The sequence below is a fragment of the Galeopterus variegatus genome, unplaced genomic scaffold, assembly GCF_000696425.1.
Source record: "Galeopterus variegatus unplaced genomic scaffold, G_variegatus-3.0.2 Scaffold1876, whole genome shotgun sequence".
Taxonomy (NCBI): domain Eukaryota; kingdom Metazoa; phylum Chordata; class Mammalia; order Dermoptera; family Cynocephalidae; genus Galeopterus; species Galeopterus variegatus.
In genome coordinates this window covers 210,061-222,538 of record NW_007727987.1, presented here as the reverse complement: position 1 = coordinate 222,538, position 12,478 = coordinate 210,061, and the positions used below count along the sequence as shown (strand labels likewise).

Sequence of the window (12,478 nt, the reverse complement as noted above, 5' to 3'; positions counted from 1 at the left end):
TATTCCCAGCAGTGGGATAGCTGGGTCATATGGCAGATCTATCTGCAACTGTTTGAGGAGGTTTCCAATTTCTTAAGTATTGCTAAATGTCCCATGTACTTATCTACTCAGAAAGACTTGGAATCTGTTGTGTTCCACCTATGCTGTTGCATCCAATTTCTGGTGGTGGATAGACGGAGGAGAGAGACAGAAGAGAGGTGACAGGGATTCATTCAATGGAAACCCTTTCTGCTCTTTCACATCCTGCCCAGACTTAGCTCAGAAAATTAAGAAAACAAAAGAAAAAATTTCGTGGGGTTTCTTAGTTTTCTCTTCTTGTAAAATTCTTTCGTCTTTCATAATCTCCAAAGACGCTGAGAAATGGAACCCAATGACGCCATAATTTTGCTAAAAGAATTCAGTGTACGTGAACATTAACGGAACCAAGCACTTGTCGCAATATTCCCAATTTACATGAAAGCGACTGTCAGAAAAAAAAATAGAAAATTAAAAATGACATTTCTCATCACGATAGAATTTCTTTGCAAAAAAAAAATGTTTTTAAAATAAAAATGAAGCTGCAACCAAGTAAGTTTCTGTTTGGCTCATTCGTTAGCTATGCCTGTGCCCTCCTTTGACGCTCCCATAAATGCTTAGGACTCCTGCTCCATTCCTTTTTTGTTTTTCTTCTTTCCTTTTTTTTTTTTCCCCAACCTTTTCAAGAGGTGGAGCTCTCCCAACCATACCCAGAGTCTGAGTCAGGACAAGTAGGAGGATGTTTTCCTGCACCCTTGTTACTTCTTTCATTTCAGAATCCAAACACCCCAACCTTTTCAAGAGGTGGAGCTCTCCCAACCATACCCAGAGTCTGAGTTAGGACAAGTAGGAGGATGTTTTCCTGCACCCTTGTTACTTCTTTCATTTCAGAATCCAAACAGGACAGGGCAGAGCAGCAAGTCTTTGTGGTAAATAAGCATCTTCTGCTTCCTCAGCTTAAAACTGTCATTGTTGAATATCTACTCTATCTTTTAGGAGCAGGCAAGGAAACCAGAAAGTGGCTTGCTTTTTTTGGTGGGGATGACCTCTCCTATACCTGTCATCAGGGCCAACTTCATGGGTCTGTGACCAACAGTTCACAGGGCCTTCGGCAGGACAAATTATGTAGCCAGTTCTTTTATTACTGATCAATCCTCTGTTCTTCATCCTACAGGAGGAACACTGCGTTTTTCCAAGTAGTAGATCATGTTGACTTTTTCAAATGCTCCAGCCTCCTTAATTTTAAACTTTAACCCAAATCTAGGAACAAATTCTTTTGAACTAATTCCTGATGCTTGTTTGAGTTGTAGAAAAGATGAGGTGAAGATTGTCTAAAACAATCAACAAGTCAAGTTGATTTTCCTGCTCTCAGAACTCTAGTTTTTCCCATTACTAGTTTTGTGGAATACAAGACTTTTAGCCGACATAGCAGTGATTTCTCAGAGTGGCTGGAGAGAGTGGGTAGATAACAAAAATGTCAACAAATAACTTCGAGAAGGGTTGGTGGGCATCAGGATGTTGGCCAAATGATACAAAATTTCACTTAGATAGAAGTAATAAATTCAAGAGATCTATTGTACAATATGATGACTACAGTTAAAAGCAGTGTGCTGTATCCTTGAAAAAAGCTAGAGTAGATTTTGTGTTGTTACCACAAAAATGGTAATTATGTAAGGTAATGCATATGCTAATTGGCTCTATTTTGCCATTCCACATTGCATATATATTTCACAATTTTATGTTGTACATGATATATACATACAATTTTGTCAATTTAAATAAAATAAATATTAAAGGCTATAGCGCATGAAAAGTAACAACTGAGAAAATGTGTATTGATTATCTCCTTGAATCCCAAAACAATTAACGAATTTGCTAGGAAAATACTGCTGACATTTAGTGGGGAGCAATAATTACAAGATATTTTTGGCATTTAGCCTCTCCCCTCAGGGGAGCCCGAATTCCTTATCCAACTGAATTTTATGAAGGAGAGCTCTCTAGCTGGAGGGGGTGGGTATCGAACCTGGGGCCTTCATGCACACTAAGCACATGCTCTACCACTGAGTTACACCCCTCCTGCTGTGGCTTTCCTTTGTGAACATTTTAATGGCATCTTTTTATCTACCTGTGTGTTTTGAGGACCTGAAATTTAGTATACAAAAACCCTTTACACACGACTCCGTTATTCCTGAAATCCCTAGATTGCATTCTATCTCACAGCTACATAAAGAGAAGCGTAACTTAATGCTAGACAGAAGGGCACTGTTCCTAGGATCTATCCACTTTTGTCAACCAATCCCAAAGACGGCTCCTGAGAAGGTGTCTGAAAGGTGCTTCCATTTCTCCACCTGAGCTTACCAAGACACAAAATATCCTGCAACTTGAAATTTTCTCTCAAGTGACACCTCTGTATAGTTCTGTCCCTTGGAATCANGTGTTTTGAGGACCTGAAATTTAGTATACAAAAACCCTTTACACACGACTCCGTTATTCCTGAAATCCCTAGATTGCATTCTATCTCACAGCTACATAAAGAGAAGCGTAACTTAATGCTAGACAGAAGGGCACTGTTCCTAGGATCTATCCACTTTTGTCAACCAATCCCAAAGACGGCTCCTGAGAAGGTGTCTGAAAGGTGCTTCCATTTCTCCACCTGAGCTTACCAAGACACAAAATATCCTGCAACTTGAAATTTTCTCTCAAGTGACACCTCTGTATAGTTCTGTCCCTTGGAATCATGTTAATGCTTTATATAGTCAAATTTAAAAATCAAATTAACAAAAATAGAAGAAAAGATCCTGCAACTTGAAATTTTCTCTCAAGTGACACCTCTGTATAGTTCTGTCCCTTGGAATCACGTTAATGCTTTATATAGTCAAATTTAAAAATCAAATTAACAAAAATAGAAGAAAAGTACTCTAAATTTAAATACAAATAAAAAATAAAATTATTTCAAATGAATAATATAACACTGAATAGAAAAAAGAGAATTAATCCAAGGAAACGTTTTACGCAGTACTTTGACCTTATATCTACATTCTAGACACAAAAGAACTGTAAACGAATCTTGAATTCTACTTATTGTGCTACTTTTGTAGTGCTGAGTGCAGCAAGTATGACTCTTTTGTGTGTGTATTTTAAGGATTAAGCAAATGTGTAAATATGTTGCAGCTAGAATCCAGTTTCCCACTATGAGAGAAGGGCTACACAAAACTTTAATAGAGGAAGCAAAGAATAGTCCTGACTGAGCTCTCTCTGCTGAGAGAGCCCAGAAACAATGACAACCTTGTAGCAATGAGCAGAACTAGCCCTGTATCTTGGTTTCTTAATATGGATCCCTACTAAAAGGAATCAAGCCTACTGGGTGGATTTGCTGTCCTGAGAAAGACTGGCCAGGCAGGGAAAGTACGAGATGAGCCTAGAGCCTCTTTCTGTGCCAGAAGGTAAGAAAGTGCTCCAAAGATGATGGGATGCTCAAAAGAACACAAGACGTACCAGGCAGATCTTGGAAACACTGATCATTAAAAGGAATATTGAACAATAAAGGAATATAATCTATTGAGTAAAATAGGAATATTTGAGTCCGTACTGATAAAAAAGGAAAAGAGAAAGAAAAATTAAAGAAAGAAGAAAAAAGGAAAAGAGAAAGAAAATAAAGTTCTCCTTACAGCAGTATGCCAACTCACAAATGTGGAAAGAATGACAGAATCATGGTTTTCCACTATCATGTAATGATTGATTCAGGCAGTATTCATCAATCAATGCCAAAGCTATGGGTGAAAATTTAATGAGGAACAAAACATTTATGTAGTCTCAAAGTGTTTCCCCACAGATTTCTTATGAAAATGTTAACTTGACCATGAAGAGCAGCAGGAAATATCTTACCCAAAATGATCAAATTAACATTATCATACTGCAAATATTGACATCATGCTCCTCTGGATGAGGGCGCAGCATCTCTTCTGTAGCATTCTGGCCCAAAATGCATCATCTGAATCTAATCAGGAGGAAACAGTCAAATGAAAATTGAAACACGTTATGCAAATTAACCATCATACACTCTTCAAAAAATGTTAATGTCCCAAGAGACAAAGAAAGGCTGAGAAACTATTCCAAATTAAAGGAGACTGAAGAGGTAAGACAATTACTTGTGTCACCGTGAAGTGGTCCTGGATTTGGAAAAAATGAAATAAAGAATATTATTGGGACAAATTTGCTTCTCCATAAGGTCCTCTGTTTGATGATAACTGATATTTGCAGAAAAGATTTCACTGATATATTTAAAAAGAAGTAAAATGGGATGAGTGAGAAAATACAGAAAATTGGATAGTATAAAATATTTCAGCATGTGTAGCCTATCTAATTCATTTAAAACAGACTTGCCTTAGTTTTTTCATCTATTATTTTTGACAGAATTATAGTTCATTGAAAGCCGTTGTTCTTTTGTTCAATGTCCATCCACCCAGTCACCTAGAAAGGGTTGGTACCTACTGCCATCGGTCTGCATCGTTGGATGAAAACAGTGCAGTTAGTGTGAGGATTGAGGTGGAGGGAAGAGACCAGTAGAAAAATCAGTCAGAAAATGCTCTGTTCCTCTGCCTCCTCGTATACCCATTGATGCTTTCCTGGTTTTGATAATCATACTGTGGTCACACAAGATGTTAAGATTAGAAGAAGACAGGAGATACCCAGGACTCCAAGTTGGCATTAGTCATACCAGTGAAGAAGCTCATGGGTTTCAAAGGAGGGAAGCTGCCAAGCCATACACAGATGTGGGTTTTTGCCCCTAAAGGTGTTTTGGGGGCGTTTCAAAGAGCTTACCGTCAGTGTTACAGCAACGAGTGTGGCAATGTGAAGAAAGGGAGCATGGGGTTTCCACGCTGCTGGCAACTTACATGTTTTTCAGCTACAGACATTTTACAAGAAACTCAAACATGAATAGCTATAAAGAGAGAAGTAGAGGAAGTGCCCTGCATTTCCAACTGTATGTTTCTTTGTCCTGGCACCCCTCACTGAGGAACATGATTGTTGCTGAACCCTTTTATATCCTAATTGAAAATTAATCCACCCAAAAGGTATCTAAAATAAAAATATTAAAATCATCTATAAAACAATTGGAGTAATAATATTTAAATTAGATATAGCAGGAAGTAATTATTAGGAAATATAGTTCTAAAAAAATTTAATGAGGAAATTCTCTTCAAAATAAATCAAGAAAAAAGGTTAAAGCAGGAATAACCTCTCAAAGAGTTAAATCTGTGAGATGAGGTTCTGTTCTTTACAGAAGACAAAGAATATTCTTTTCCTTTTTGTTAAAAGCAGACTATTTAGCAATCAATTTTTACTGAACTATTAGTCTTTTCTTTTTATTATTCATAAGCTTATCAGTTGAACATCTTAAGAAACTTCATATATATGTGTTTAAATATGTATTTATATATTTATTAATCTTTATGAAGTTTGTTCTATTCTGAAATTTTCTCAGTAACAAATGTAGCCATGTTTAACTTAATATCAGTTCAAGACCTTTAAGTCAATTATAGATATTGGTAATTATATTCAATCTGATACATTACAGAGCAATAGCAACACTTCTGATGTTAAAGGTCACAGAGGTAACAATTAAAATTTTTTATTCAGACAACAGAAAAGAAACAACTGTAACAGAAGCAAAAATAATTTGCAGGGTAGTCTGGAATATAAAAGAGGATGGAGAACCTTTTAAAAGATATCTGCTGTCATAGTGCAATTTAGTTAAACAGAACTAAATGACCTAAATATTTTTTTGTGCAGAGAAAACAAAAATGTATCTGACCTGTGGCGGCCATAGAAATGCACCACTCATATCTCCCACTGCAGGGAGCTGAATCGGCCAGTGCTCCCAGTTCCTGCCCTCTGAATCTGTCACCGTTTTGGCACCGAGCTATGCTCTTCACAAGCTGCTCTCAGCAAAAGGATACTAAAGGCAGATCCATTCTTGCTAGACTGCTCCAACCTGTGCCTTTGGCTATAGGACTCACCACCGGCCTAGCAACCAGATTCTGCACATCCAACCCCCTTTCTTTCATTCTCCTCCAACCCCCTTTCTTTCATTTGATGTAGAGTCCAGGCTATAGGACTCACCACCGGCCTAGCAACCAGATTCTGCACATCCAACCCCCTTTCTTTCATTCTCCTCTTCAAAGGAGTCCGTCATTTGATGTAGAGTCCAATCTACATCAAAGTCCGATGGTTTTCCCCTCTCCTCTGGCTTCTTCCCTTTTCCACTACCTGGCACCTCCTGAAGGCACGAACTAACATGTGACCTCTAGAACCCTTATGACAAGTTTAGAAGGTTTAAGTTAGGACTTTAATCAATGTGCACATTATTAACTGCTGATGGGATGGTCGAGCTTTTACCAGGAGAAGAGGTGTACTTAGAAGATTCAGACCTTTTAGAAAATCTTTTGTCTACTGAGAAAAAGACTGAAGAAATCATAAAGGAAGGCAAGAAATTTCACCAAGTAGTGCTATACAATCACCATCTTTATAATATCCATGTGACTGTTCAGTCAAAGTAGAAACACATTTATCCGAAGAACTATGTATTAAGAGTCACTTGTACCGTGCTGCTTGTTTGTTTATAAGCTGGCCTACTTGAAGACTTCATGAGTGATGAGAGTTAACTAAACTTGCTTAAAACTTAAGGAACTTTGTGCTTATAAAGGTTATAATGCAGTGTTTCTTATTTAAAGTGTATTATGGAGTTCTCTTGCTTATTTTATTCTTTAAACCTTACAGTATGCCACAAGTATAAAGTTTATAAAGTGTATCATGTTACCAAAACAAAAATTTTACAAGGTTTCCCAGTTCTGTACAGTTTTGTTATCTTAAAAGCTTAAATAAAATATTTTACTTCCACTAAAAAGCACAGCAATGCCATTGTGGTTCTCTCTGTCCAGTGTTAGCACTTTCCTTGGTTTGCTTTGGAGGTTGATCCATGAATATCTTTGACTTCCTGCTGGAATTGATTTATGGTGTCTGATTATGTGGTGAACAGTAGACTGAGACAACCTTCAAGTGATAATGTCACTCCAGCTCTTGGCTATTGTGAAGAGTGCTGCAATGAACATTGGGGAACAGGTATACCTTCGTAATGTCACTGTTTTCTTGCTATCTCTTTAGCTCGATGATTAAAATGCAACTCTGTTTAAAACCCGTAAATAAATAAATTGTCACTGTTTTCTTGCTATCTCTTTAGCTCGATGATTAAAATGCAACTCTGTTTAAAACCCATAAACAAACAAACTCACTGTTTTCTTGCTATCTCTTTAGCTCGATGATTAAAATGCAACTCTGTTTAAAACCCGTAAATAAATAAATAAACAAACAAACAAAAATAAATAAAAATCAGAATTTTCTTATAAAATTTGTCTCCATTTTAAGTCATATTTTAAAAGATTCTTTAAAGCAGGGGTCAGTAAACTATGGCCTGCAGACCAAATCTCATTTGCTACCTATTTTTTGCAGGTCTACCAACTGAAGATAATTTTTTTCATTTTTAAACAGTTGACAGAAAATTTGAAAGAAGAATAAAATCTCATAACATGTAAAAACTATATGATATTCAAATTTCAGTGTCCATAAACACAGTTACACTCTTGCACTTTTGTACTGTCTGTGGTGGCTTTCCTGCTACAACATGAGAACCAAGTATTGAAAGAGAGACCTATGGCAATCAAAGTTAAGATATTTACTCTCTGGCTCTTTACAGCATAAATTTGCTGAACCCTGCCATACACCATTGAGTGTGACATTTGTCTAATGTTTTCCTTGAGACCTATTGCTTTCCTCTTCCTTATCCTCACTTTCTAATCCGGCTGATAAGACTTTCTAGGCCAGGTGTGAAAGAAGTTAATGCCAGGCGTTAAAGTACAAAGTTCTACTTCAATAATGACTCCATGGGATTTCTGTGAATAAGGAACAGCCTCTAAAAGGGCAGAGGAAACACAGAATAGATAAAAATCACCTCATCTGGAAGCTGGTAGCTTGAAATTGGTTTTCCTTGGGTCTTCCAAGGAAGTTCTTGTAACTTAATGTTAACAAGTCATAACAAACAAAACAGAACAAAACAAAAGTGCTCTGATGAGGTCAGCTAAATTATAGTGCCTTGGGAGAACTGGGATAAGTCAGTAGTCATGTTCAACCTGTCCTAGAAAATGTTATCATAAGACCATTTTTACTTAGAAGCAGACTTAACAGCACCAGAAAGCCATAAAATACCCTAGAATATTTCTTGTCTCCTTTACCCTAGATCCCACATAGGATGTAAACTGGTAACAATCCCAAATCTATATGTTATGTATAACCAATAGAAAACCTGATAGTGTAATTAGGCGGGGCTGTCCTCTCTGTCTTCTTTGATCCTTTCCCCTTCTTGTGATTGTAAAATGCTAAGCCCTGCTGGCTCTCTTCAAAGTGCATTTCGCAGGGTGACCTGAACTATGAGTCTCTCCAATTGCAATCATCATATTGGCTCAATAAATCCTTGCTATATGTATTTGGCCTCAGTTTCTTTTTAAGTCAACACAAGTATGAATCTCAGAGTTTTCTACTTTAGGTGAAAAAGCATATCCCTTTGTTTTTTGTTTTTTGTTTTTTTGTTTTTTAAAAAAAAAACATTGATGAGTTTCTTCTCTTCAAGTCACAATGGACCCTTTCCAGTTCTCTCTCTGCCTACTGTCTAGGGGCCCTCTCTGCCATAACCACACAATCGGCTAGATCTTCAGATAAATGTTTTCTTCAATCTGTCATCTCTTGGATCACCATGGTTACTAGACATCATCTCAAAGTTGCATCATAAATTTGCAGGCATCATAAATTTACCAAGTTCAAACCCAAATGCATTCTCTTTCTTAAGCAAAAAAGTCTGCTCCTCTTTCTGTAGCTTGGTGAAAACCATCTCATCTACACGAGAAAAAGACTGGGAAATCTAAAAAGCATCCTTTCCTCTTTCATTCTCCCAAACCCTGAAATCTAAATTATGTGTCAGCTGCATTGCTCTCTCAATGCCGTCTGTCCCCTCATCCGGTTAACTAATCTATATGAGACTAGGACTCGTACAGTTTAATTACATAGTGCGGTTCTGCAGTGCTGCTGCAACCAGACTCTCTGTTTAAATTCTTGCTCTTCAGACTCCCGTTGAGGCAAGCAGTAAAGAAAGTGTCCGGACGTGGCTTTCCTGCTGGTCTTTGTAAAGCTGCGGATTCAAGCAGCTATTGCACTGAAAACAAAATTTCAACCTTACGAACACCCGGCAAAAGGCTCAGCCTGTTTCTCCAGCGAGGAAAAGAGCAACGAGGAGCTCTCAAACGACGGTGACCTGGCACGAAAAAGACGAATCGGGACCTACGGTTGTGGGACCTACGTTTCAGCCTACTTCGCTTAGAAGAATGGAGACTTCTCCGAGCTGGTGAACACGCAGGGAAGATGGGGAGCTGGGGTACGTCCTTATTCAAGTACTTCCCTACCCCAGTCCTTTCGGCGTGTAAAGTCTCATGCCCAAACCCTCTTGTGTCACCTCCTCGTTCTCTTGCTCCCTCTTCGCTGCTTCCTCTCCCGCTCTCGCGCCGTGATGCCCTCTGCTGCCTTCCTCGTCTTCCTCTGTCTACGTTAGTCTAGTAGCAACCGGACCTTGCTGATGTGCATAATCATCTGGGAAGTTTTAAAATTATATGCATCCCTGCCCCCTCGCCACATTGTTTCCAAAGCACGTGTCTGGGTTGACTTGGCACACGTGTTCAGTAAAGGTGGGAACCGTCTGGTTTCTGTGCCCCAGGAACGGACAGGGTTTGAGGACCTGCCCGGGCGTAGGGAAGTCTTGTAAAGAAAGTCTTATAAAGGCGAATTCGTTTCTTTTGCTTCCTCTGTGTTCGCTTCACTGTGGAACGGATTCTGTACGAAAGAGGCGCTCTGTCGACGGAAGCGCCTTTCCTAGTCCTGTTTCCCGGCCTGCGTCCCTGGCGTCCTCACAACGCCGCGTCCCTGTGTCCAGACCAGGATGCCGGGCACCGCGGTTGACGAAGCTGTGACTGACCCACTCTTGGCTCTTCATTTCACGCTAATACTGTGAGTTAATTCCACTTTGGTCTTCTCTCTCCACCTGGAACTAGATATCCTGAGCAGCTCTCCTGGTGCTGGTTTTTGTTTTCCTCGGCACTACCTTTTATCTTTTTCCGGGAGCACTGCAGACAGAAAGGAACGAGGGTGACGCTTCAGAGAGTATTCCATCCTGAGACTCCCCTCGGCGGCGGACCGCACCTGCGGCTCGGGAAGTTCGTCAGCAGCGGTCCTTGGAGGGTCCGATCCGGTAGCGTTAATGAAATCATTCGTTTCAGAAGGCAACTTGAGGGTTTCAGAAACGCAAAATTAAACGGGATAGACTGTAACATTTAGCTTAAAACTTGGAACGCCTGCAGACAATGGTGGTAACCAATTATACAAGGTGTTTGAGCTTTGCATGGAAGGGGGTGTAGCTCAGTGGTAGAGCGCGTGCTTAGCATGCACGAGGCCCCGGGTTCAATCCCCGGCACCTCCACGTTTCTTCAGTGTTGCTTTTAAACTCTTTGGGTTTGACTCCTTCCAATTTGGCTGCTTCAGCACAATAAAGCGAATAGGCTGTTCTCCTTTCTCTAAGTATTACTACTGTGTCGATGCATCCAGGTTGAGAGGAATCAAGATCCGTGCAATTGAAATGAATTAGTGCTAAATATTCAGCTGTGAAAGTAAAGGAAGAAGACCAAGGGGAAGGGGGTGGGGGAGAGAGAAAGCCCTCAATCTCCTGTAGAATCCCTCCCTCTCCAAGTTATGCCGATATCAAGACAGGCTGGCAAGGACAAAGAATTCCTCTCCTGCTCCTTCTTTTTCCCACCTGCTCTTCTCTATCCTTCCACATCCATTCACTTACTCTTGACATGAAAAAGGTCATTTTAGTCACCAGTCATGGAAAGCTGTGATCCCAGCTCTTTCTAGATGACGGAGTGGGTGGGCACAACATGGGGAACAACTTCTCTCAAGAACCCTTGAGGCATCCAGACTGGACAGTTGAGAAAATTACTTGTAGAAATGCTCTGGTGTGCTAAGGAAGCTCAGTTAGGAGAGGTTTTGGTGGACAAATTAAAGGTCTCCATTCAGTTTCCAGTTTTCCCTATGAAAGGTCATCTATTTTTGTCAGAATGAATAATTGGCTTGCAGGTTATTTGCAGAAGTACAGGAACACCTTGCATCCATTTCCCAAAGGCACTAATCTAAGCACTGATGCAGAGAGAGACAGAAGGCAATATTCTCGGTTATTCCTGGCTTCCCCACAAAATACATTTAATTATTCCCCCCCAATTTTTGAAATTGTGGTATAATACACATATCATAAAATTGACTATCTTAACCATTTTTAAGTGTACAGTTTGGTGGCATTAAGTACATTCATATTGTTGTGCAAACATCACCACCATTCATCTCCAAAACTCTTTTTATCTTGCAAAACTGAAACTCTACATCCATTAAACAATAATTTCCCATTCTCCCCTCCCCACTGCCACTGGCAACCACCGTTCTACACTCTGTCTCTGTAACTTGACTACTCTAATACCTCATATAAGTACAATCATACAATATTTTTCTTTTTGTCTTATTTCACTTAGAATAATGTCCTCAAGGTTCATCCATGTTGTAGCATATTGCAGAATTTCCTTGCTTTTTAAGGCCGAATAATGTTCCTTTGTATGTATATATCATGCTTTGCTTATCCATTTATCCGTCAATGGACAGTTGTGTTGCTTCCACATTTTAGCTGCTGTGAATAATGCTGCTGTGAACATGGGTGTATGGATATGTCTTCAGGACCTTGCTTTCAATTCTTTTGAACATATACCCAGAAATGGAATTGCTGTATCATATGGTAATTTTATTACTAATTTTTTGAGAAACATCCATACTGTTTCCACAGTGACTGCACCATTTTACATTCTTAACAACAGTGTACAAGGGTTCCAATCTCGACATCCTTACCAACACTTGTTATTTGCTATTTTTTTGATAATAGCCATCATAAAGGTTGTGAGGTGGTATCTAACTGTAGTTATGATTTACATTTTCCTTATGATTAGTGATGCTGAACATCTTTTCAAGTGCTTATTGGCCATTTGTATTTCTTTTTTGAAGAATGTCTGTTCAAATCCTTTGCCTATTTTTGAATTGCTTTTTAAAAATTGTTGTTGGTTTTAGGAGTTCTTTATATATCCTGGATATTAATCCCTTATCAGATATAAGATTTGGAAATATTTCCTCCCATTTTGTGGGTTGCCCTTTTACTCTGTTGATATCTTTTGATGCACAAAGTTTAAAAATTTTTATGAAGTTCAATTTGTCTATTTTTTCTTTCATTGCAAGTACCTTTGGTGAAATATTCAAAAAAATCATTGCCAAA

The 12,478-nt window shown here is 39.0% G+C and overlaps 1 non-coding gene across 1 annotated transcript; it reads left to right on the top strand.

Moving 5' to 3' along the window:
• Nucleotides 1–10,519: 10,519 nt before the first annotated feature.
• Nucleotides 10,520–10,591, top strand: TRNAA-AGC. Its single transcript has one exon. It is a non-coding gene; the product is annotated as a tRNA-Ala (tRNA).
• Nucleotides 10,592–12,478: the final 1,887 nt, after the last annotated feature.